This window comes from Herpailurus yagouaroundi, unplaced genomic scaffold, assembly GCF_014898765.1.
Source record: "Herpailurus yagouaroundi ecotype Mexico unplaced genomic scaffold, PumYag 213, whole genome shotgun sequence".
NCBI lineage: Eukaryota > Metazoa > Chordata > Mammalia > Carnivora > Felidae > Herpailurus > Herpailurus yagouaroundi.
This window is the reverse complement of record NW_024412444.1, coordinates 2,032,281-2,055,622: the sequence shown is the minus strand read 5'-3', so window position 1 is coordinate 2,055,622 and position 23,342 is coordinate 2,032,281. Positions and strand designations below refer to the sequence as shown.

Below are 23,342 nucleotides of genomic sequence, written 5' to 3'. Positions count from 1 at the left end.
ATACTATTATATTATATATATATATAGTATATAGTATATAGTATATAGTATATACTATAAAAGTATAGTAAATACTTTTGGCTTTGGGGACGATAAGGCCTCTTTTGGGGTTATTCAACTCTACTGCTATAGCTTGAAAGTGGCCAAAGATAATATGTAAACAAATGGGCATGGCCGTGTTCCGCTACAAATTTATTTACAAAAATAGATGGTGGGCTGTATTTGGTCTATGGGCCATTTGCTGCCACCTGACCCAGTGCAAGAAATCATTAATAAATCTACATTAAATAAAAAATAAGAATTTTTATCTCCTTGTTGAATCCCATCGAGGACTAAAGACAAGAGTACCATATGATGGTTTGAAAGCAGGGTGGTAGGGACAGAGGACTAGGTACCAGGGGAAAGGCCAGGGCTCTTAGGATGGGGAATGTCCTGTTTCCTGGCCTGGGTACTGGTTATACAGTGAATTACTTTGTGAAAATCTTCAGGCCATGCGCTTAAATTTGAGTACTTTTCTGCAAGCACGTTATACTCTCAAAAAAGTCTACAAGCTAAGAAATAAATATGTAAATAAAACAAGTAAGGGCTGAAGAGAGACAGCACAGCATCACTGCCTGCTCAGTTTGAGCTTCCCTAATGACGGCTGATGAAAGGAAGTGTCTCTCAGCAAATAGAGGGTAGGCCTGGAAGATCAGCCATGTCGCCTCTTTGCAAACACAGGTGAAAATACTGCTGTCAGTTCCACAGGTAAAGTTGGCGTCCTGATTATGAAATGACCTTGGAAATAAAAAGAGGGCGTGGAAGCTCTCTGAGCCTCTGATTTTTCACCTCTAAAATAATCGCGTCTAACCCACAGCTCTGTCGTGAGGATTCAACCGGATGATGTATATAAAACTCCTAGAACAGTTCTGGTATCGGTGAATGTCTATGATCAGTACCCAGGGAATGTCAGGTAAGAAGAAAAAAGAGCCTAATGGAAAGAAGGTGTGCTGGGCATCTTCCATTTGCTCCCTCATGCATTATCCAATCTCCTCTGCTCCCTGCCCTGAGATTAGCCAGCATGGGCCCCATCAGATGGTTCCCCTGCCTTTCCTGGTTCCCGGTGTGAACAATGAGGCACGAGAAACAGCCAGGTCAGGGCACTGATTTCCCCCGGCTCCTCCCTGCGGCATTCATCAATGAAATGGAGGTGAACATCCCTTTCCACCTAGCTGCTTTGTCTTCATGTCCCCATAAATGATCTCCCCGTGCTTACTCAGGACACTGGGTGGGACCTGTTCCCTGCTAACGAGAACTATGGGGTACGAGAGTATTCCTGTGGTTTCCCCTGTGCACATCTTTGTCCTGGGTTTCCAGGACTCTGATGAATGCGTCAACAACACATTAGGAAGGTGAACTCAAATGTGAGGGAGGCAGGAAAATTTCTGAAAATAATGTCTTGTTGTCTCTTTTGCCTCGATTATGGGATGTGGAAAAACAAGGGTTATTTTTCTCTAGGCCTGGCACAAAAAGGTTATAAGGCTTTGTCAAATCTGGGCTTTCTTGCTTCAGGAGCTAAGCCTAAGTCGGTTTTTCAGAGGTGAAGACAGCAGTTAAAGGCCAACCTAAATGCATGGGCTTTATTTGAGCATGGATGCTCAGGGAGACAAGGTGATGGGGGGTTTCCAGAGGGATCGCGGGGGGCACACCTTCACTCCCAAGAACAAGCCTTCGGGTGGAGCCGCTGTGCATTTTTAGAACTGCGGCAAAGAACTCCCACCCGAGCCTTTCACAAAAGTATCTGCCCTCTTGGAAGGTACACATGGGCCCGGCCAGCGAGTCCTACAGCAGTGACCATGATGTGCTGGCAGTTCGAGGCCTTTCTAGTAATTGTTGGGACCATGCAAAGCCCTCAGGATTTCCCCATAATCTCAAGGGACAACCTTGCTAAACCAGAGCTGGAGACACTCAGGTTCTATCACGATGATTCTGATTTTGTGTGACATGAGTTGGGCCTCTAAACTGCATCTTTAGGAGGTACCCCACGGACACCACTGTGAGTCGTCCATAAAGGGCAGGGAGGTACTGTGATTATCTCCATTTCCCAAAGGAGAAGAGTAGAGCCTCTGACTGCTTAACTCTCTTCAGCTCAAGGTGCTTGGGGTCTAGGCTAATATTGGTTGAACAAGAAAAACTAAACAAATTGACCTTTCTTGTGCATGTAGCACATTTATACCCCTTTGAGAAGCACAATTCTTATTTTATTCTGGGGAATCCTGCCCAAATCCAGATGTTTGCAAAATTCCAAGAGCTAAGCAGTGTTTTACTTCTTCCTTCCCAATCAAGGAAGCTGGAATGCTGTCGCTAGCAAAAACTCTCCCCCAGCACTTATTCGGTAAGACTGGTCTGGGATACTTAGTCTATGAAGGTGCAGGGCAAAACCAAGAAATGTCTGCCATCTTGCTACTAGGCGCCAAGCTTAGAAAATCAAGTAAAACAACCAACTTGGCTGCTCACAAAGTCAGCAGAAAATGTTTACGTAATTAATCTTCATCATGGTAGTTCACTCACAACATTAGTGTCAAATATACCCCGAGAATAAATGTAAATTGCAGGTACAAATCAATTTACTTTGTGCATTCAGCAGCAATTCCATTTGCCTCCACATGCCCACTTAATAGCTGTTTGAGGCTTATAAATAAACAGTTACTGGTCTTCAGAAAGATGCAAGTCTGCAAACTGAGATCCCATATAAAACAACAACAAAACCGTAGCACCACAAGACCACAGGCATTAGGAGATGCCCGAAGAAGTACCAGGAGCAATTGTGTTAGCCCTTCCCGGGGAGCCGGAAAAGGGCCACTCAGTTATTCATTTTCCCTGTTTCACCTTTTTCTGTTGCTAACAGTCTCCTTGCCATCAAACCTCAGCGTTGTTGGAAGGGACGGTTACGGAGGTTCCCAGATAAAGAATGAGGCCAGACTTGCTTCCATTCTGAATTGCAGTGGAAATGGAATCTCTCTCTCCTGTGAAATGTGACATGTCCTAGGAATTTCCTTTCTGCTACCCTGGAGAAAAGAGAAACATTTTTAAAGGACCAGGAAGTGCAAAGATCTTATGGTCAGGTAAAAGGTCTCAAAAAACTTGAACTAGGAATGGAGACTTGAGTGAAACTTTGCGATGTAGGTACCTTTCCCCCAAATTCAACTTTCAGTTTTCTTTGTCTCTTTGGCTGCTCTTGGATGGGTGGAGGTAATAGACTTTCTCTACTTTGCAAAATGTTTATCTTAATAGTGACAGCCATTTCCTTTGAACCTTTCATAAATCATAGGTATTGATTGGGTTTTGTCTTTCTACCTTCTCTTTTCCACCTGAACATATTTTCCCGTTTTCTCCCAAAGGTTATCTTTAAGTATAATTATTATACTAACAGTATTATTAAATAAAATGTCTGAATTAGGGGAACTCTGGTTAATTGAGTGCTAATGAATAAAGAGTAAAAACAAAAATTATGTTTAGGGGTGCCCAGGTAGTGCAGTCAATTAAGCGCCGACTTGGGCTCAGGTCATGAACTCACGGTTTGTGAGTTCGAGCCCCATGCCGGGCTCTGTGCTGATGGCTCAGAGCCTGGACACTGCTACGGATTCTGTGTCTCCCTCTCTCTTTCTCTCTACTCCTCACCCACTTGTTCGCGATCTCTATCTCTCTCTCTCAAAAATACAATAAACATTAAAAAAAAAACTTTAAAAAAATTTGTTTATTTCTTTTTGAGAAAGAGAGAGAGAGAGAGAGAGAGAGAGAGAGAGTGAGTGGGAGGAGCAGAGAGAAAGGGAGAGAGAATCCCAAACAGGCTCTGCACTGTCAGAGCAGGGCCCAACATGGGGCTTGAACTCACTTACCATGAGATCATGACCCGAGCTGAAATCAAGAGTTAGATGATCGGGGCGCCTGGGTGGCGCAGTCGGTTAAGCGTCCGACTTCAGCCAGGTCACGATCTCGCATTCCGTGAGTTCGAGCCCCACGTCGGGCTCTGGGCTGATGGCTCGGAGCCTGGAGCCTGTTTCCGATTCTGTGTCTCCCTCTCTCTCTGCCCCTTCCCCGTTCATGATCTGTCTCTCTCTGTCCCAAAAATAAATAAACGTTGAAAAAAAAAATGTTTAAAAAAAAAAAAAAAGAGTTAGATGTTCAACCAACTGAGCCACCCAGGTGCCCCTAATGAAGAAAGACTTTTTAATTTTCCAGTGCTCATTGTTGAAAACTTCTCTTAAATGCTTTCCTTCACTTCATCCTAATTTCTAAGAGACATGCAAAAAAGGACGTAAAGTATCAGCACAGGAATACCCAAATTTATATAGAGAGAAATTAATACCAGCAATCATGGCTACAAAGGAGGTGAGACTCATCAAATTTCAGATACATGAAATCATGACTATGATTCAGCACTAAGTTTAGCCCTAAGCTCTAAGCTCCCTGGCAGGCAAAGCAAAATGAGAAATAGATCCCATTTTTGAATTAAAAGCAACAAAGTAGTTCATATGGCAAGATAAACTTTTGGGGGAAATATGGGGTACTAAAATCAAGTGATAGTGACCTAATGGAAAGGATTATGTGGCTTTTCATTTATCAAGTAGGATCAGCCTGGGCACATTACTGGACTGTTGTGATTTGGGCAGAATGAAATGTTTTCCCTTCTTCTTACACACTCCTCCACACAAGTGTTTTACTTTGTTTTCTTAACTCTTTTGACCAGAAGTTGAACTTATGATGAGATTGTCTTCGTTTGATCAATTGCAAATCAGTGAGATTATGATCCTACCCCCACCCTCTGTTATTTCCACTTAAAAAAAAGAAATAAAACATTTTGATAAGTTTGTCATGGAGCCTTGACACCATCCCCTAAAATATTCTTTAAAGATCACCCAATTATTTCAGTGTTAGTCAGAGACCCAAAGATGACTCAAGAATGATAGCATCATGAGGGCCCACGGACCAACCGGGCTAATACACCAACTGCATTTTTAGGAAACATTAAGCGCCAAAGCAGGATTTTTCTGAATTTCAGATTGTCGGTGGCTGAAGGAGATCATACATTGGGCTAAAATAAGGACCAATAATTTCTCTTTAACTCAAATCCAGATCTCAATAATGAGTTTGATTTTCCCTATAACTATCAAACTCTCGTAGAAATTCAGTATTTCAACACCTAGAATTTCCTCTTGCATGTGACAAAAGTATAAAGATCCTTGGTCAGATTATATGTACTGATTTCTAGTTTATAACATAGCAAATGTATTTATACCCCATGTGTGTTCATTCGTCTACAATACTAGTCCAGGGACTTTATTACTTAAAAGGCCCTGAGTTACTTGCTTTGCTTAAATTTCATCCATTGTAATGTCTTTAATTTCTAACTTCTATTTTTAATCTTGGGTTTAAGTTATATGCCCTTTGAAAGGCAAACCTTTTCAGCTACTAGAAGTAGACAGGTTTCACATTTTAATTTGGAACCACAGAAAAACCAAATATATTAGGAAGAAAAAGCACAAGATCTGATGTCAAAAGACACATATTTGATTCTGGTTCTCCCCTTTACTGTCCATTCGTGAAGTATACTCAGATTTCTTGGCCTCTCTTTCCTAATTAGTAAAATGGGTATAACAATAATGCCTATTTATTAAGATTGATTTGAAGATTAGGTAGACTTATACGGGAAAGTCTGTCAACCATAAGATTACACACTTCATATTTATTGTTATTATTAAACCAAAGTTATTTTCAGAGATACAGAGAGAAAAGTCAACAGTGATAACAGGAAACATCATGAAATTCTTGCCATATGTCAGGGATTCTACTAAGCACTTTAAATACATGAACTTATTTGAACCTCACAGCAAACAAATGCAGTATTATCACTATTCCCATTTTTCAGATGAGGAATCTGAGGAACAAAGAGGATAATAACCTTGCCCAAGGTCACACAGTCAATGGATGTCACTGCTGGGATTCAAACCCAAACATTAAATATGTAGGCTCTTAATCATTTGACTGTATGTCCCCAGCACATGGCTATGGGGATGTTAACAAATGTCACACACCTACAGAAAGGATTCCATCATTAAAAGTGTTTAGGAAATAGTTTTTAAAAAAAGTTGAACAGGTTTCTTGACTGTAGGACCTCTCATATTCCTTAACATGCACTGTGAATCTCTGAGATTGAGGTATGGCGGGTGGCATTGCTCAAGACCAAATGGAACCAAATCTGTTTCTTCATGAGCCTTTCAAAGGACCAGTGTTCCATGGAACACATGTTGACAAATGCTGATGGATGAGGTATGATAAATAAGTAGCAATGACATACCACTTGAGGGCTTGTCAAACAATCCTTTGAGGTAGGGGAGACAAGTATACATCAACTCCATCTATACATGATCTCCATCTTACACACTATGTAACACATTAACTGTGTTGCCCAAAATAAATTTAAAAAAACATAAGCATTGCAATTCTCTTTTAAAAATGCATGGGTAAAAAACAAAACAAAACAAAAAAAAAACAAAATGCTTTTGTTGTAAAGGAGCTACAGGAGATAATTTTTTTTCTTCTCCAGGATAATTCTCTGAGGTTGACATTTGGAGAAGAAAGATGCCCAAGGAGGACCTGAGCTTTCACACACCTTGTTGCCAGGAGATACTGTAGATCACGTCAGGGCAGGACCGAGGGAAATCTAGGAACCAGTGTGCAAGTGATTAATGTCAGCAACATGACCCATTCACCCCTCCCAGACACTTCTCTACCTGGGCATCTGGAATTACCTTTAGGACATATGGAGAGCGAAGGGAATGACACTGCTTTTCAACCACTTAAAGTGTATGATCACCTTCATAGAGACCTTCCCACTCCCCCGAGGTAAGTGAAGTTTTGCCTGTGAAGTTTTTCCCTTTACATGACAGATACCAACTTACCATCCCTGCTCCCCACCCCCACCTCCTGCCCATGTGGAAGCTGTCACTAGCTTACACAGAAACTAAAATAAAAAACTTAAAGATGTGTGGTTCTGGTCAATCTCCCTGAGTTGTGAAGCAAAGGAAATGGTTGTCATAATATATTATAATATTTGCATAAATATTTGACCCACTTTTTAGAACCCCATGAGGCCTTATAAACCACATTGGATGTGGTCCACCTGGCCATAGGCACTAACTCTATACCATCACTGAACCCCATCCCATTGCATATGCCTACCCTGTACACTCATGGTAAATCCACAGTTGTGTTAGGACACTACCACTGGGGTGAGTCTAGAATTTCAAAGTCTGGAAATTCATGAGAAACAGACAGTGAGAACATCCTCATCTTCACTTTGACCACATGATGCCACTCCTCTGGATGGTTCAAGTAATTAAAGAACAGAGTTTACTGTTATCTGCTTTTCTCCCTCCCGTCTTCTTAGCAATGGAGGTGTCTCTTGCTTGGAATTCACTTCACTTTCCTCTTTGACCCCCTTCCTGCCCAAACACAACTTACTAAACTCCCTCTCGTATTCTAATCATTTTTTTTAAAAGAACGGTAAAGGTATGGATGAAGACCAAACTCTTGAAACAAACACTTCGCAGTTAGAATTGAAATTGTCTAAAAAACTGCATCTCCCTGCATGGTCTCTCCTCACACAGATGCAGATTGGCGTCCATGGATGGAATCAATGCATCTGTTCTTTGCAGTACCTTGTAGGAGATCAATGACATCTGTAACGTACCTCAATGTTATTGAATTTGCTCTGGCAAAATACTTTAAGGCTGAGCAAGAGTCAGAAGAGTACTATGAACTAATGGTTTCCTGAACGTATTGATGAATCTGTTGCACACGTTACTGCACTGGTTGAAATAAAAACTGATTACAACATTGAAATAAAATCTTTAATCTTTCTAGGAGGATTATAAAGGCAGCATGGAGAGAAAATAAAAGAACTGGATTGGAATGAACATTTTTGGTTAACTCTGGTGCCAGTTGGATCCTCTGGGAAGTTGATGCTAAGAATGAGTTAGGAGTGCATCAAGTTTATTGAAAAGTAACATTTGTAAAAAGACAGGGGAAGAAGTTGAATTGGGCAGGGAGCCTGACAGGACTCTGTGGAGCACAGCCTGCCCTTTGGAGGAGTCTTCCACTGGGTAGAAAGGGCTCAGCCCTTGTACCACTGTATTATTGCTCAGTCATTAGTTGGGTCTTCCCAGGGAAGACTGTGACCCTGGCTCAAAAGCTAGGGTCCACTGAAGGAGGAACAGCCAGAGGCTTTCAGCTAACCATACATCTTACAGTTGAGCAAGGACTTCTTTCTTAAAGGGGGATCTGAATTACATACGTCTGCTATGACTCCCAACATGCATTTCATCCCTTCCTCATTGTGGAGCAGATATATGATTTAAGTTAATACAGAAGAACCTCTAATTATGCATTCTCAACATTGGGGCTCTCATTGATGCAAGCTGCTATAAATATGAGGAAAGAAACACACTACATCAAAAAGCCCATTAAATACCACCACAAAAGGCATTAGTGGTCTCTTTGACTTACAAGTAGAATCTTTCAGAACTAAAGCAAATAGAGAGGCTTTCTAGATATGGTCTATGGATTCAAACAACATATTAATTTACTACGAATCAATAATGATTTAGAGTAAATTAACTGAAAGAAAACTGTCACCTTGGACAACCAAGATCAGGAAATGGGATCCATGACAGATAAGTTATGCTGATGAAGAAAAAAGATTCCAAGCCGAAACTGACAAACACAGTCATGATGAGAAATTTTATCACATCTCTTTTAGTCACTAGTGAATCAAACATACAACATGATTGAAGATATATAAAATATTTAAGCATTAAAAGTTAATGGTCATTAATTAAAAGTTTAATCTATGTTCATGTCCCTGATTAGGATTAGCCTTAGAGAAACAGCTTCAAAAGCAAAGACCAAGAGAAAAAAAAAAACTGTAGAAATCTTTGAATTGCTCATCTTTCTGCTTTATCTTTTGTTTCCGTTAACACGTCTCTCTTATCTTCACAGGCTTCAGGCAGCCATAGCACATATCTGCCTTGTGGTCCACACACCAGATAGTGTCTTCATTTTTATGTCCCATACATATGCATTCCACGTGCATTCACACCAGGGCTCTCTGTCCTTGGGCACCTCAGATCATGCCTGCATCACAGCTGTTGGGTGCCTTGGCCAGTGACACAGGTGACTGGATTTGCAGGACACAGGTCACTCAGCATTCATGGATTCGACACTTGCGGGTCTGATTACACGAGTGTTCCAAAGGTGTTTGGAACAGAGCTACGTGTGGTTTTCTTAACGCCTGAAATTTTGAGGGTCTGTCCCAGGTGAACTGAGCTTGTGGATGACCTTAGCAGACAGCCCAGCCTCCGCTAGTCCCCTGGTCTTTTTTCTACTCATTATAAGCTTGTAATCTCTCTTTCTTGAGGGATGTGGGGGGTTGACTTACAATTTTCAGTCGTATGTTATTATAATTTATGGGAGAAAATTCATGTTTGAAGTTCTGTCTTATGACTTCTGGTGAGTCTGTTTTTTTTGAAAGTGTGGTATAAAGAATCTATACATAACCTTGTCTTCCACATAAAGAATATGACTTTTTAAACATTCATGGACCATTCAGAAAAACGGACCACATTCTATCTCACAAGTCACTAAAACAAAATAAAGAAAACCATAAAGAATTAAAATTTGTACTCCATGGACCACATGCTCTTAACAATAAAAACAGATCTCAATTACAAATATTTAATGAACCCCCTGCCTCCAACATTAGTAAGAGTATCAGTCATCATTCCAACAGGGAACACTTCATTCAAATTAGGAAAATCCAAGGAGGGCTTAGGTGAAGGTGATATTTAAAAGATGTGGACAGATGTAGGAAATTACAATGAATAGTTGAGTACCCCAGGGTTAATAAGAGTGGAATGATTACTTACCCTAGGTCTGAAGAGGCAAGATTGAGGAAAGATAATCAGAGCTTAGAAGAAAAAAAGTCGTATGAGAGGGCAACTTTGAGAAGAGACGTAACCTGAGGTTGAGGGTATAGCCAGTCTGAGGCCCCGAAGAGACGGCAATACTAACTCTATTCCTAGTATATTTGCAGCCACTTCAACTGAGCCTCAGTACACATAAACAATGCCAACCTTTCGGTAGGCTGGAAGGCAGTATGTCTCTTTATTGTTTTCTCCGGAGGCCCAAGTAGATAAGGTAGAGAGGACCTTATGTATTTTATCTCTTTCTTCTCAGCAGAAAGAAAGGCCCCTTCAATGCCAGCCATCTGGTGAGGTAGATAAGGACAGTCCAAAAGAACAGTGTCTATATCAAAATGGCCACCATGTCTGTTAGCCTGCTGCCTTTGGGGCAGGCAGTCGGCCTCAAGTTTTAGGAAAAATGCTTGGCTTTGGATTATTTTCCACTGAGATTGGACAGTCCAAACTGAAATCTGAAAACTTTCCATTTTTACCCTAGAAAAATCTCTTCCAGCACTTTCCTATGGTATCACTAAATTCAAGCTATACCATCAAACTATCACCTCCATTTTCAAACTTTTAGATTCATCCAGGTTTGACTGAACATTGACTTTGAGGGCAGTAGTTCTTCATTATAGGCCACCCAGATGTCTCTATTCACCTTCTCCAGGAACACAAAACTTACTTTAAAGTTACAAGAAACTTTTGTAACAAGTCACCTCCAAACATTCTTACAATGTTTGCACTCTTGCACTCTTGCAGTCATCAGTTACACCTGGCAACTACAGAGGTGGCCCCCTATAATTCCTGGAGTATGGCAGCTTGGAAATTTTCAGTACTAATTCATTTTGCATTAGTGCTTAGCAGCAAAAAAAAATCTTGACTCCTGGCCCTGAGAAGTAAATGATTCTTGGAGTACTATTCTTAGATGCTTTGAGTTTAATTACCTTGTAATTTCCAGGTCATGTTATTACCATGAAGTTACATGATTTTGCAAATCTATTTACAGCCTATAAAAAGAAAATGACTTTGGAAATGAATGTTGCTAAATTGGTCCCTTGTAAATAGCTCTTCCCTTGCTGTTTAAAAAAAGAAACAAAAAGCTTTCCTACAGGAAAGTGTGGCCTGCTCAAATGCCTAATCTTTTAAAAATCAAGAATCAGAATCTTGCATTAAAGATGTGAAGTCACTCAAACAGGAGTTAGGGATCTCTGAAAGGTCAGGCAGGCAGGTAGCATTCAGAAAGAAGACCAGTAAGATAAAAAGGGGTCAGATAGGAAAACAATGGTCATTATCAGGGTCAGGAATTTGGTCAAGGTCTGAAATATTGGTACTATTTAGGATCCAAGGGCCAGAGGTTTATAAAAAATTGACAAGTTTTGGGGCGCCTGGGTGGCTCAGTCGGTTGAGCGGCCAACTTCGGCTCAGGTCACAATCTCGCGGTCCGAGAGTTCGAGCCCCGCGTCGGGCTCTGTGCTGACAGCTCAGAGCCTGGAGCCTGTTTCAGATTCTGTATCTGCCTCTCTCTGACCCTCCTCTGTTCATGCTCTGTCTCTCCTTGTCTCAAAAATAAATAAAACGTTTAAAAAAAATTAAAAAAAAATTGACAAGTTTTGTTCAATGGAAATTCACAAAGGTAGGGGTTGATTTCAATATTACCCTTGGTAGACACTATTTTATTCTACCTACAGTGTATTTATGTAACCAAGAAAGTGAGGCACGATGGGTTTCTAGGGGGAGTCAAGACTGTTTCCTTCCTTTCTCAACCCTGCCTGACCTGATTTCTACCTTTCTAAGATCAGTAGCAAGAAATCTGGCCTCCCAAGAAGGGAAGAGTTGCTAAAATTTACAGATGTTGATAGGCCTACTTTCAGAGGAGATAAAGGTTATGTCATACTTGGGCCTAGCCTGTTTTCTCCTTCTTCCTTGATCCACCAGAGAGATAGTAAGAGCCTAGAGCTGTTCCTGCAGGGCCTGGCATTTGCATTTCTCAGTCCCTCCTGAGATGCCCTCTTTCCTTCCTGTTTGGTAGCTTTGGAAGGGAAACTTGGCCAGCTTGATCCAGCAAGATTGCCCATGGTTGGTAGTCATCGGACATCATTAACCTCATGGTGACTGAACCAGAGTCTGAGCATGTGGGGACATGATGGATAGAGTCAGAGCTATCTTTCCTACCTGCTTTATCTGAGGCTGACGGGGCCTAACTGGCTTTGGAGAAAAGAGGCTTCCATTTGGTCAAGCTATGTTGTTAAAACTCTGCCTCGTTATTAAAATTCTCCCTGTGTTATTAATAAAACTGTTACAGCTAGGTTACAACTAATACAACTCTGCATTTAGGTTCAGATATAATAATATTCAGTTAGCCTGTCACTGGTAACTGTCTATAGGCATGTATCTCTCAGGAGGACCTCATGGAGAAAATGGGTGGCTGGCCCAAGGCAGAATTTGTAGTTTCTTGGGCCATGGGAGTGACATGTAGAACATCAGACACATCCCAAAGTCCAACAGGGTCAGTATGTGGGTGGATGGTCAATTTCTATGAAAATATGGCTTATTTTTCTCAATCTGTATTCTCTCTCTGGGGACCTTTTCCCCTTTCCTGTGCCTTTCCCTTCTCTCTACTTAGTCCCTCAGCAACTTGTGTACTATTTTTTCCCCAAATACCTACTGGCTACTCCACATTACTTCCTCTTTATCACTTCTTGACTTCTAGCCCGTATACCATTGCTAACTGTCCCCCAAGTTTCTTTCCTCCAAAGCAATATCAGGGAACACTCAAACAGAAATTTTACTAGAGAGCAAAGAAAAAGATTGTGCTAATCCAGGAGTAAAATGAGTAAAATCATCAACCAACAATTGATTATTCTCTAACTGATATATCACGAACACTTTGACTGAAATGCCTAAAAGGGGTCCCTAGTTCATAAGCTTTAGCATTTTCAAATTTTCAGTGGCCGTATAAGAGGGCAAATCTTACTTTTAAATGGCATTGCATGTTTTTTTAAAAACTTCCTAAATGTTTCAAAGCTGACATCATGGGATCCATATGTTGCCAAATAATAATTTGAAATAAATATTTTACACACATTGTTCCATCTACTTTTGGCCTGCATTCCAGAAATAGTAAGCACTCAATATACATATTAACTGCTGGAACCAAAAAGGCATGACATATTCAGCAGCTTGATGTTTTATTAAAGTTAAGCCAGCTGGTGGCAGTTTGATAACCGAAGTTATATCTCAACTCCCTAAAAAAGGCTGTTACATTGCACCGCACTGGAGGCAAAACAAACAAACAAAAAAACAAACAAACAACCCCAACGCAACCATCACGTGGGTTTTGGCTACAAACAGCACTTACCTAATTCTTAACTTTCAGGCTAGAATTGTATTTTGGGGCTACGTTTTACACACCACTGCCTATAGATTTTGCAATTACTGCACTTCTGAGAACTAATTTTTTTCAATGTTTTACTTTTGAGAGAGTGCAAGCAGGGGTGGGACAGAGAAAGGAGGAGACAGAGGATCCGAAGTGGGCTCTGCACTGACAGCCATAAGCCCGACATGGGGCTTGAACTCATGAATCAGGAGATCATGACCTGAGCCAAAGTGGGACGCTCAACCAACTGAGCCATGCAGGCGCCCCTGAGAACTAATTTTTAATAAACATAAGATTGTGTTCTGCTAAAGAAAAGTGAAAATTCTTTGGCTCTCTATTTTTTGGTAATTCTTGTTACTAAGAACCTCTGATATGATTGCCAAAGACCATCTAAATATTTAATGATAGAAATTATGAGTGGACAGTGTCCCTCAAGGACTTGAGGGGGTAGCAGTTCCTTGGCAAAAAAAGCTGTCATGGTAGTGAATAAACTAGGCGCTCTTCCATTAGATTGAGGCCCTTGTAATTTAATGAATACATGCAATCATTACATTATCTTGATTTGGTATGTTCATATAAGTACTACAGGATTACAGAGGAGAAGCAATTAACTCTGCCTAGTGGGTTGAAGGGCAGACCTGAGATGATGTTAATGGTTAATGAAAGACCTCACAGAGGAGGTGATACGTAGGCTGAGTCTTGAGAAATGGTTGAAGATTGCCAGGTGAAGAGCAGGGAAAGGAAACATGTGCCACTTAGACGAAACAAGGGGATGGGAAAGGGTCTGTACAAATGTTAGTACTCTACTAGAAAACTCTATAAACATCCCCTGTTCATGGTCTCTTCTAGAGAGCCTGTCCCTACCTCAGATCCTGATGGTTCTATATGCCTACAACCTGATCAGCTAATGCTGACTAGATCAAAGATGGACACCTTACTCAATACATGGTTGTTAAGTCAGATGGTCTTTAGAGACTCTGAAGTAACAGGCCAGAGATACTTAGGCTGAAAAGGTGAGACAAGGGTAGTCACCTTCAGCTCTCTGTGGTGAATATATCAGGCCATGTGCAGGCCAAGAAAGGAGAGCAAGCTGGTCCAGAGTAAGCAAGAACTGAACAGACTCATGGAAAAAGGCAACGATGAAAGAACTGCATAGATTTTGTTTCTGGTCTTTGTATTAGTCAAAACACACCAGGTTACCTTACAGCAGGGGATGGTAAACCACAGCCCTTGGGACAACCTAGCCTAGGGTCTCTTTTTAGATAGCCTAAAGTAAGAATTGTTTTTACGGTTTTAAGAATCATAAAGATGGAGGAAGAGGAGCGTCAACTACCTATGTGGCTTGCAAAGCTTTTATAGAAAAGGTCTGCCAACCCTGCACTATAGTAATAACTATCTCCAAAACTTAGAAGTTTATAACAAGAGGGACGCCTGAGGGGGGTGGGGGGAGGCTCGGCTGGTTAAGCTCCAACTCCTGATTTCAGCTCGGGTCATGATGTCGCGGATGGTGAGTCTGAGCCCCACATTGGGCTCTGTGCTGACAGTGCAGAGCCTGCTTGGGATTCTCTGTCTCTCTCTCTCTCTCTCTCTCTCTCTCTCTCTCAAAATAAATAAATAAACTTAAAAAACAAACAAAAGGAAGCTTAGAACAAGAAAGGTTTATTTCTCACTTATGTTGCCCATCACTTGGGAGCTTTGCTCCCAGTCTCCTTCCTCCAGGAAGGAAGCTGCCAGAGCAGCCGCCATGCTGAACAGTGTCAAACCCTGTGGCAGAAGGGAAGAGCTCCAGAAGTCTCTCACCAATGATTAAATGTTCCATTCTCGAAGCGAGCCACATCACAACCAGGCAAAATACATTGGCCAGAACTAGTCATACATACCCGTTCAAACCCAAGGGGAGGTACAATGCCACGAGGTGCCACGAAGGTAGAGGACTGGAGATGTTTGACAAACAGCACTGAAGATTAAAACAGATGTTGAAAATTGCACCCACACCCAATCTATTTTCAGCAAAGTTCTGTTCCTTCAAATGAATATAGAGAAATCGCAGGAGAGGATCTATAAAGTCAGGTGGGAGTCAGAGAGGAAGGAATCAGATTAGGAAGATTAACTATTATCAAGAGTTCATAGTTGATTTTTTTTTTCCTGTGTTCAGTGTCAAGTCTTAATGGGCTTCTGTTAATAGGACTATTGGTTTTTACCAAGGAGTTACCTACTTAGACGAGCCTTTTAGAAATATCATTCTAGCTACCACATAGAAATAAAAATTGGAAAATTTATTGAATAAATTCATGAGTCAACACGGGGGCCCAGTTGGAAGCTACTGCAGTGAGCAAGGCATAAGTAGATGTGGATGTGAAATAAAGTCGCATCCAGGAGAATGAGCGAGACACCTACACCGAAACAATGGCATAAGACGGGTTCACGAGACTTGTTGCCAAGAAAAGTGGCAAACAATAGGCAGTGGGCAAGCCTGAAGTTTGACTTTGGACAAATAAATGGGTGTTAAGACTAATAATTTAGATAAGAAGGTGGAAAACAAAATAGTTCACCGGCCCTGTCCATCATGCATGGTCTCTGAAGATTCTGAGGTTAACTTCTGACCTAATAATCTGACTATATTCCGCTCTCCTTGCACTTTTATTTCTGGATCCATAATAAATAAACTTCAAATCCTTTCTTCTTTCAAATTGTGACCCGCCAGTGGTGCTTCTCCTGTTTCTTGATTTCTTACGCACTGGTAGACAGCATTTCTAGACTTCTACACTGCAATCCACCATCTTGAAGTGAATCATGGCACATAGCCACATATTTGTTGATTTATTTCTTTAGTGCATCCTGACCACTAGGGCGACAGTTGCTTGTCAGGAAATTGGGAATGTGAGAATGGAAAAAGTTTCCATGTGGCAGCTTAGCTCATATTTCTCTCTGGAATAAACTGGAGAAGAAGTTTGATATTTAGCGGTAGCTAATTAAACAAGTTAATGTATAGGAGGCAGATGGAAACGTAGATGATTAAAAACAAACAAACAAAAAAAACCCAGATTGAACACAGTTCTTCTGGGATATGCTAAAGATGCAGGCTTATGCAATGGCAATCAGAGACACAATTTGTGGGAATCAACTGATCTCAGATGCCGGTACAGGAGTTGATGGAAATGCACTGATGCACCATTCATGGCCATTTCCACAGTTCTGCAAACTATGTACTGCTAATGAGGGTCGAAACATTCAACATGTTATTTAATGTCACTGAACATATGTAGCATAATGCAACACCAATAAGTCACGTATTGCATATATTCTTTTCTGTTTCCAAATTTTGTGGCCCCATTTGTCAGCTGTATTCGTGATGTAACTCAGATGTCATTTCCCTTTGGCGCCTGTGCTGATCATGTGCCCGGTTGCTCTCAGATTCATTCCTCTACTTTCTCTGTTCTGCTTTGTACCAAAGGAAGTGGGTGGCTGAAAACTAGAATTCTCAGAGTCCTGTGCTGACGGGTTTCTGGCTAGGTTCTTCCAATGGGAGGCCATGTAGACAGATTGGAGGGCAGGTAGAAAGGAGCAGCCAGGATAGTTCTCCCCCTTTCTGCTTCAGGCAGCATCTTCTCAGCGGCTGTGAGTTCCTGCTAGACACACATTCCCTCTGTTTTCCTTACTCGTTCTGGAATAACCCTGTGTGAGCTCCAGCTCACGAGTAGTCCCTTCTCCAGACTCCACCTTTCACCTGACAGTCCCAGCCACATAGTCCCATAGGACAGCTCCTCCTCCAGCTTCTAGCTCCACCCAGGCGCCCCTGACTCCAGAATTCTAATACCATCCCTTCTCTTGCTCTCGCCATAGCCACCCCTTCCTGCAATTGTTAAATTCTGGGCTGGCCCCTCTCCTCCTGTCCACTCTCCGTTCCTTCAACACCTCCACAACTAGATCCCAACATGTTCTCTCCAGCTACTTGGAGGTATAATTGACAAATGAAATTGTCATATATTCAAATTATAATATATGCAAATGAAATCGACATCTACTTAAAGTGTGCACAGTGATGATGTGGAAGGGTTCCCAAAATAGAGTCCACTGACACTACACCCGTATATTGAACTCCCTCTGTTGACTAGCTGGCCAGGGTTCTCTCTATGGTCCATGAAGATGGACCTCAGCAAGCACAGCAGCTTCCAGGGGACATCTAGAGTTACAGGGCTAAGCCACTGACATAGGCATAAAAGGACAGGATTCTGAGTCAAGCTGTGCTGGGAAGGAAAGACTGAACTCCCAAGGATCTCGTGCTGAATGGACACTTCGGAACAAAGAAGAGCAAAGGCCCTGGAGGGGCTCTTTTTCCTCTTCCTGCCCCAGCACCTCCGCCAGCTTTTGATATTCTCAGGGTGCAAAATCTCAAGCAATAATGGAAAACCCATTAACAACCCTATACCCCCCATCCTCACACTAAAACACACCCTAGGAGAAAACTTGACTGCTTCCTCTGAGAATAAAATTGAAAAAAAAAAATGGGGGGATATTCATAGATTAATAAATTATTGAGAACTAAATCAGTGTGTAAGCAGCATCCTTTAAAAGCAATCTTGTGACTTTTGTAGGACTGGAAAATGAGCTTATCTAACCTCGGTTAGGTTGCCTGACTCTGGGTAAATTTGAGATTTTTTTCCCTCCTCCAGATGGGACAGAGCAATGTGTTTTGCTATAATCAAAGTGCTTATAATATCTAGGCAACATGAAAACAGAAAATGTACAGAGAAGCCATTCGAGCCTAAAAGTTAAACATAGAGGCTCATGAGTTTGGACGATCCTGGGTTTGGACCCTAGCTCTTCTGCTTATAATAGTATGACTTTGGGCAAGTTACTTACATGTCTGGGACTCAGTTTTCTTAAATGTGAAATGGAGGAAGTTTGTTAAAAATGTAGAAGGTTGGGCCCTGGCCCCAGAAATTCTGATTCAAAAGGTCTGAAGGTGAATCCTAAAAATGTGGACTTTTGTAGATTCATACCCAGGAAATTTGAATGCCTATGGGCCAAAGATCTCACTATGAGAAATACTCTCCTTTTTACTTCTTTCTCTGCCTATTTGTAACATTTACTTTGACTCTACTCTTTCCTTTACATGGGTGATTTATCTGAATCCTAAAGTTGTTTTCTTAACACACCATGTTAGTCAGGAGAACGGAAAGGAGATCAGAGAGACTGGACACTAAAAATGGGTGAGTTACTTAGTGATCATGTAGCTTTGATGAAGTCACTTCATCACTTGAAACCTTAGTTTCCTCATCCAAGAAATAGGAAATAATACTTGTCCTATTTATCTCTCAGGGCTGTAAAAAGGAGCCACGGAGAAAAAGGATAATAAAAGCATTTTTTAAACTAGCAGGCACTACACCAATATGAGTTATTATATGCAGCCAGTTTGATTAGAGCCTCAATTTTCTGAGTTACAAACATGAAAGAGTTTCATTTTTTAAAATTTGCTACCGAGCTTTGTCAAAACTCACCTTTCTCACTATAGAGAAGCTCTTTTGATACTCTTATTTCAATTCCATAGCTTTTCAGTCATTTTTAATTCTGCAACCGGTCTCACGAAAGTTGAGATTCAATCTTTCCTATCTTCAGTCTAATATTCCATTCAGCTCAAAGGGTTTTCCAATCCCCCAGCACAGGTGTAGACTTTGGGACCAGGAATTTGGAGTGGAGTGGGTATGTGTTCCCACACCTTGCTTCCCATCCCAAACCCTGTCCTTGCTCATCTGGTCTGGGGCAGGATAGGAGATAAACTAATGTTCGCTTGTGTCCTTCTATCACAGCACCATGATTAAGTGCTGTACTCTTTGTAGGCAGTAATGGCCACTTCTGAACGTGAGTGTCCCTATGCCATGTTGACCAGATTACTCTTGCCTTTCTCTGTCTCATGACAGCTAATAGTTCAAGGTCTGAAGAGTCAAGGTATGCTGTGCAGGCTCCAAAAGGTCAGACAGGTGAGACACTAAATCCCAGTACCTGCTTCCCTGCTAGCGATTATTTCCCACAGGATTTGCTCATGTTTTGTTGCTGGTACCATCAAGATACATACCTTTGACACAAACTGTTTGCCCTACACATAGGTGGTTTCCAATAAATCTGAGGACCCCATTCTCATCACCTCAGCTCTGGTGGCCTGTTGGCACAGATCAGCTCCATCTTAGGGACAGACTACCTCCAGTAATTCTCCAAGTTTATTCTCTAGTAATGCCCTTGCATCCACATTGAGAGCACAAGCATAAGCAGTGAGTCTGACTGCTTGGGATACAGTCAAGGGGTAAATAGGACGTTTCTCTTCCTTCTTACAAAACTTAGAAACTAGTCTGAAAATGCTATAACTATTTGATTCCAATTATACGACATTTTGAAAAAGGCAAAACTATAGAGACAATGAAAATATCAGGGGTTGCCAGGGGCTCTGGCATTGAGGGACAGGGATAAATAAATGGGGTAGGAGATATTTAGGTCAGTGAAACTATCCTATATGATACTGTAATGGAGGGTATATGACATAATGCATCGGTCAAAATGTATGGAACTGTACAACACAGAACTCTAAAGTAAACTACGGTTTCTAATTAATGTGTCAATATTGGTTCACCAATTTTAACAAAGGTAGCACACTGATGCAAGATGTTAATAATATGGAAACTGGGCAGGAAAGGTATATGAAAATTCTCTGTACATTCTGGTCAATTTTCTGTAAACTTAAAACTTTCCTAGAGGGGCGCCTGGGTGGCTCAGTCGGTTGAGCATCCGACTTCGGCTCAGGTCGTGATCTCACAGTCGGTGAGTTCGAGCCCCGCGTCGGGCTCTGTGCTGGCAGCTCGGATCCTGGAGCCTGTTTCAGATTCTGTGTCTCCCTCTCTCTCTGCCCCTCCCCCGTTCATGCTCTGTCTCTCCCTGTCTCAAAAATAAATAAATGTTAAAAAATTAAAAAAAAACTTTCCTAGAAAATAAAGTCTCTCTCTCTTTTTTAAAACAATAAGCCCATTATTATCAACTAGTCTTATTTTATAAAAGATTTATTTTATTTTTAGAGAGAGAGCATGCAAGAAGGGAAGAGAGGTAGAGGGAGACAGAGCAAGAGAATCTCAAGCAGGCTCCATGCTTAGCCTGGAGTCCAACACAAGGCTGCATCCCGTGACCCTGGGATCGTGACCTGATCAGAAATCAAGAGTTGGATGCCCAACCGACTGAGCCACCCAGGCGCCCAACTCGTCATTATTTTATATAGCAGTTCTGTAAAAGTTTTACTGGGTGTGTTTTGGGAGGAAAAAAGTCAACAGTGCTAGTGGTTGATTTGAAAAATAAATGAAGTATTTGGCATGTTATGAGAAATACTTTGGCATCAGGAAATCCTAGCTCTGCCATCTTGCAGGCTGTGAGACCTTGGATAGGTTAATTAATCATGCTGGGTTTATATTTACTACCTCTAGATTGGGGATAATAACAGGAGACTCAAAGAGTTGCCATGAAAATTAGATGAGAGAATACATGAAAAGTTTTAAGCACTGTGACTGGCTTAAAAAGTGGCAGAGATGATGGTCCTGAAGATGATGCCTAGAGAAAGGATAGGGAGAAGAGAAGGAAAATATAACTGATCTGAGGGTAAATGAGCGCTTCAGAATATTGCAGGTTTTTCATATTCAATTATGATCATTACTACCATCAGCAACCTGAAACTCTCAATTCGAGCTTACCCTATAGGTTAGGAAAATGATGGGAAAAATGTGGAGTCTTTCAAAGTAAGTTCAAATTGTGCATGAGTCATATGGAAATTCCACCCCCGTATAGCAGAGAGGGGGGAAATCCACACAACTAAGCCTTAAGTAAAAAAATAAAAATAAATCTCTGGGTATTTTTCCAAATAAAATAGTAAGTTTGGGGGGAGAGTTGATATTTTGCCTCAGTTTCCACCTTTCCGTTCACCTTAAATATCCTTGAAGAAGAGTTAAAATCTAATGAGGACATCATAGTTCATTTATTATTTTTGTAAAGAATTCTACTTGATTCTTCTACAACTTATTTCCCCCCCCACCCCGATCCAAATGATATGCCAAACAGGAGCACAGGAGCCAGGTGTAATGCCCCAGTTTCCACAGCAAGGGCTGAAAGCTTTAATTGTCTTAAATGAAGAGTCCTGTGCCCTGGATTTGCTGGAGAACCTCTATTTTGAGCGACTCCTCTTATTATTCTGTTTCAGGGACTCTATTTTTCAAAGCCCTGATTTTGCCTGGATGCCAAACTGTAGGAAGTCATATGATTTGGGGCTGCATCAGGTCTAGTATTTAAAATGCCAGAGAAGACTTAGCATTTTAATAGAGAAGGCTTGGAAACGCATTACCTCACTTGACTGGAGATAAAACTGAAGCCCAAAGTTGGTGGATAGCTCACCCCAAGTCTCACAGTTCGTACTTGACAAGCCAAAACTTATACCCAGGTCTGTGTGACTTCAGAGATCATGCCTTTAATGACACACTTAATTTCTGGGTTCTTAAACCCCAACACGCAGTGGTTCAGTTCTGGGGACGAATCCTATTCCCAAAGCACAAGTCAGTGGGAAAAATTAATTTAAAGAGAATCCCATTCTTTGCTTAAATCCATCAAGAACACTAAAGCATAGCAAATGCACAGTCCAAACACAGTCCCAAATCCTGTTTCCTCTCCTACCCTCACAGCTAACAACTGTCATGCAGGGACCTGTGAAACTAATACCCCCCAACTCCTCCTTCATCCCAGGCCAAAGCGCTTCCTTTTCTTCTCCTCACTCACTTTGGTTAAATAGATCAGCTCACCCATGCAAACCGAAATCTTTTATCTTTTCCTTCCTCCCATTTCCCTCTCCACTCCAACCCACCTGCATAGCCCTATTCTCCCAACTCTATATCCTTGAAGCTCAAGGAGACGGTCTGCAAACTCAGAGCTTCCCTAAGCAAGTATCATCTCAGAACCCCTTAATTTAAGCAAATGTGGAGAAAAGAGTGGAACAGTCTCAAACTGCAAGTACTAATAGTTTGCCTTCTTCACCTCCCAAGTCAGGTCCTAAATCCCACTCATTTTTGAATTTTTCATGCAGTTTTGGTTGCTGTCCTAGATTACCATGCAAGGGACAACCCTACTTCTAACATTATGTATCCAGGCTTTTGTGGGAACGCTTTGTACTGCAGAAGTTTAGGAAACTCTTGTTTCCAACAATTACAACTCTGGGACATCCATTAAATGTTTAATCAGCCGTGACGGCAGATTATATTTTCTAAAACTGGCTGCAGTAGCTTATATCCCATCCCACATGCCCTTTTTACAATGTGACTTTGACACTCTTCCATCAGGAGGTAGGAGTGATGTTCTCTCCTCTAGAACCTGGGCAGAATTTTTAAAGTGCCTCAATCAACAGAATATGGGAAAAGTGGCAGTGATGTCCAAGACTAGAACAAAAAAGGAAATGCAACTTCGACCTTTCTTTGGATTATTTACCCTGGGAAAGCTAGCTGCCATGCATTGAGAACATTTAAGCAGCCCCGCTCAGAGAGAAATTGGAGCCCCTAGCCAAGAGCCAGCACAAATTGCCATGAATGTGAATGCAGCAACTTGGAAGTGAGTCCTTCAGCCCCAGTCAAACCTTCAGATGACTGCAGCCCGACCAATATAAGACTGCAACTACCTGAGAGACTCAATTGAGAACAGTACATCAGATCCCTTTCCAAATATCTGAAGAACCAGAAATTGGGGGAGATCTACTTCAATATTGCTGATTAAGTCACTAGATTTTGGGTTGATTTTTACGCATCAATCAATAAATAAACAACCATTAATGCCTAATCTTAAATTTGTCCCAGTTTTAAGTCAATCCAGGATAATTTTAGTGTAGCTTTCAGGAAAGGAAGAATTTCCTAAAAATTAAGGCCAGAATTGGGGAGGAGGATTCTCTTATTACTCCA

General features: G+C 41.3%; 1 long non-coding RNA gene across 1 annotated transcript in view; it reads right to left on the bottom strand.

The window, feature by feature from the left end:
* LOC121016748 (uncharacterized) overlaps positions 1-23,342 on the bottom strand; it is a 63,252-nt gene that overhangs the window by 835 nt on the left and 39,075 nt on the right. Inside the window, exon 3 of the long non-coding RNA XR_005784424.1 lies at positions 2,869-3,047. This is a non-coding gene — a long non-coding RNA (uncharacterized LOC121016748). The remainder of the gene's footprint in view (positions 1-2,868; positions 3,048-23,342) is intronic.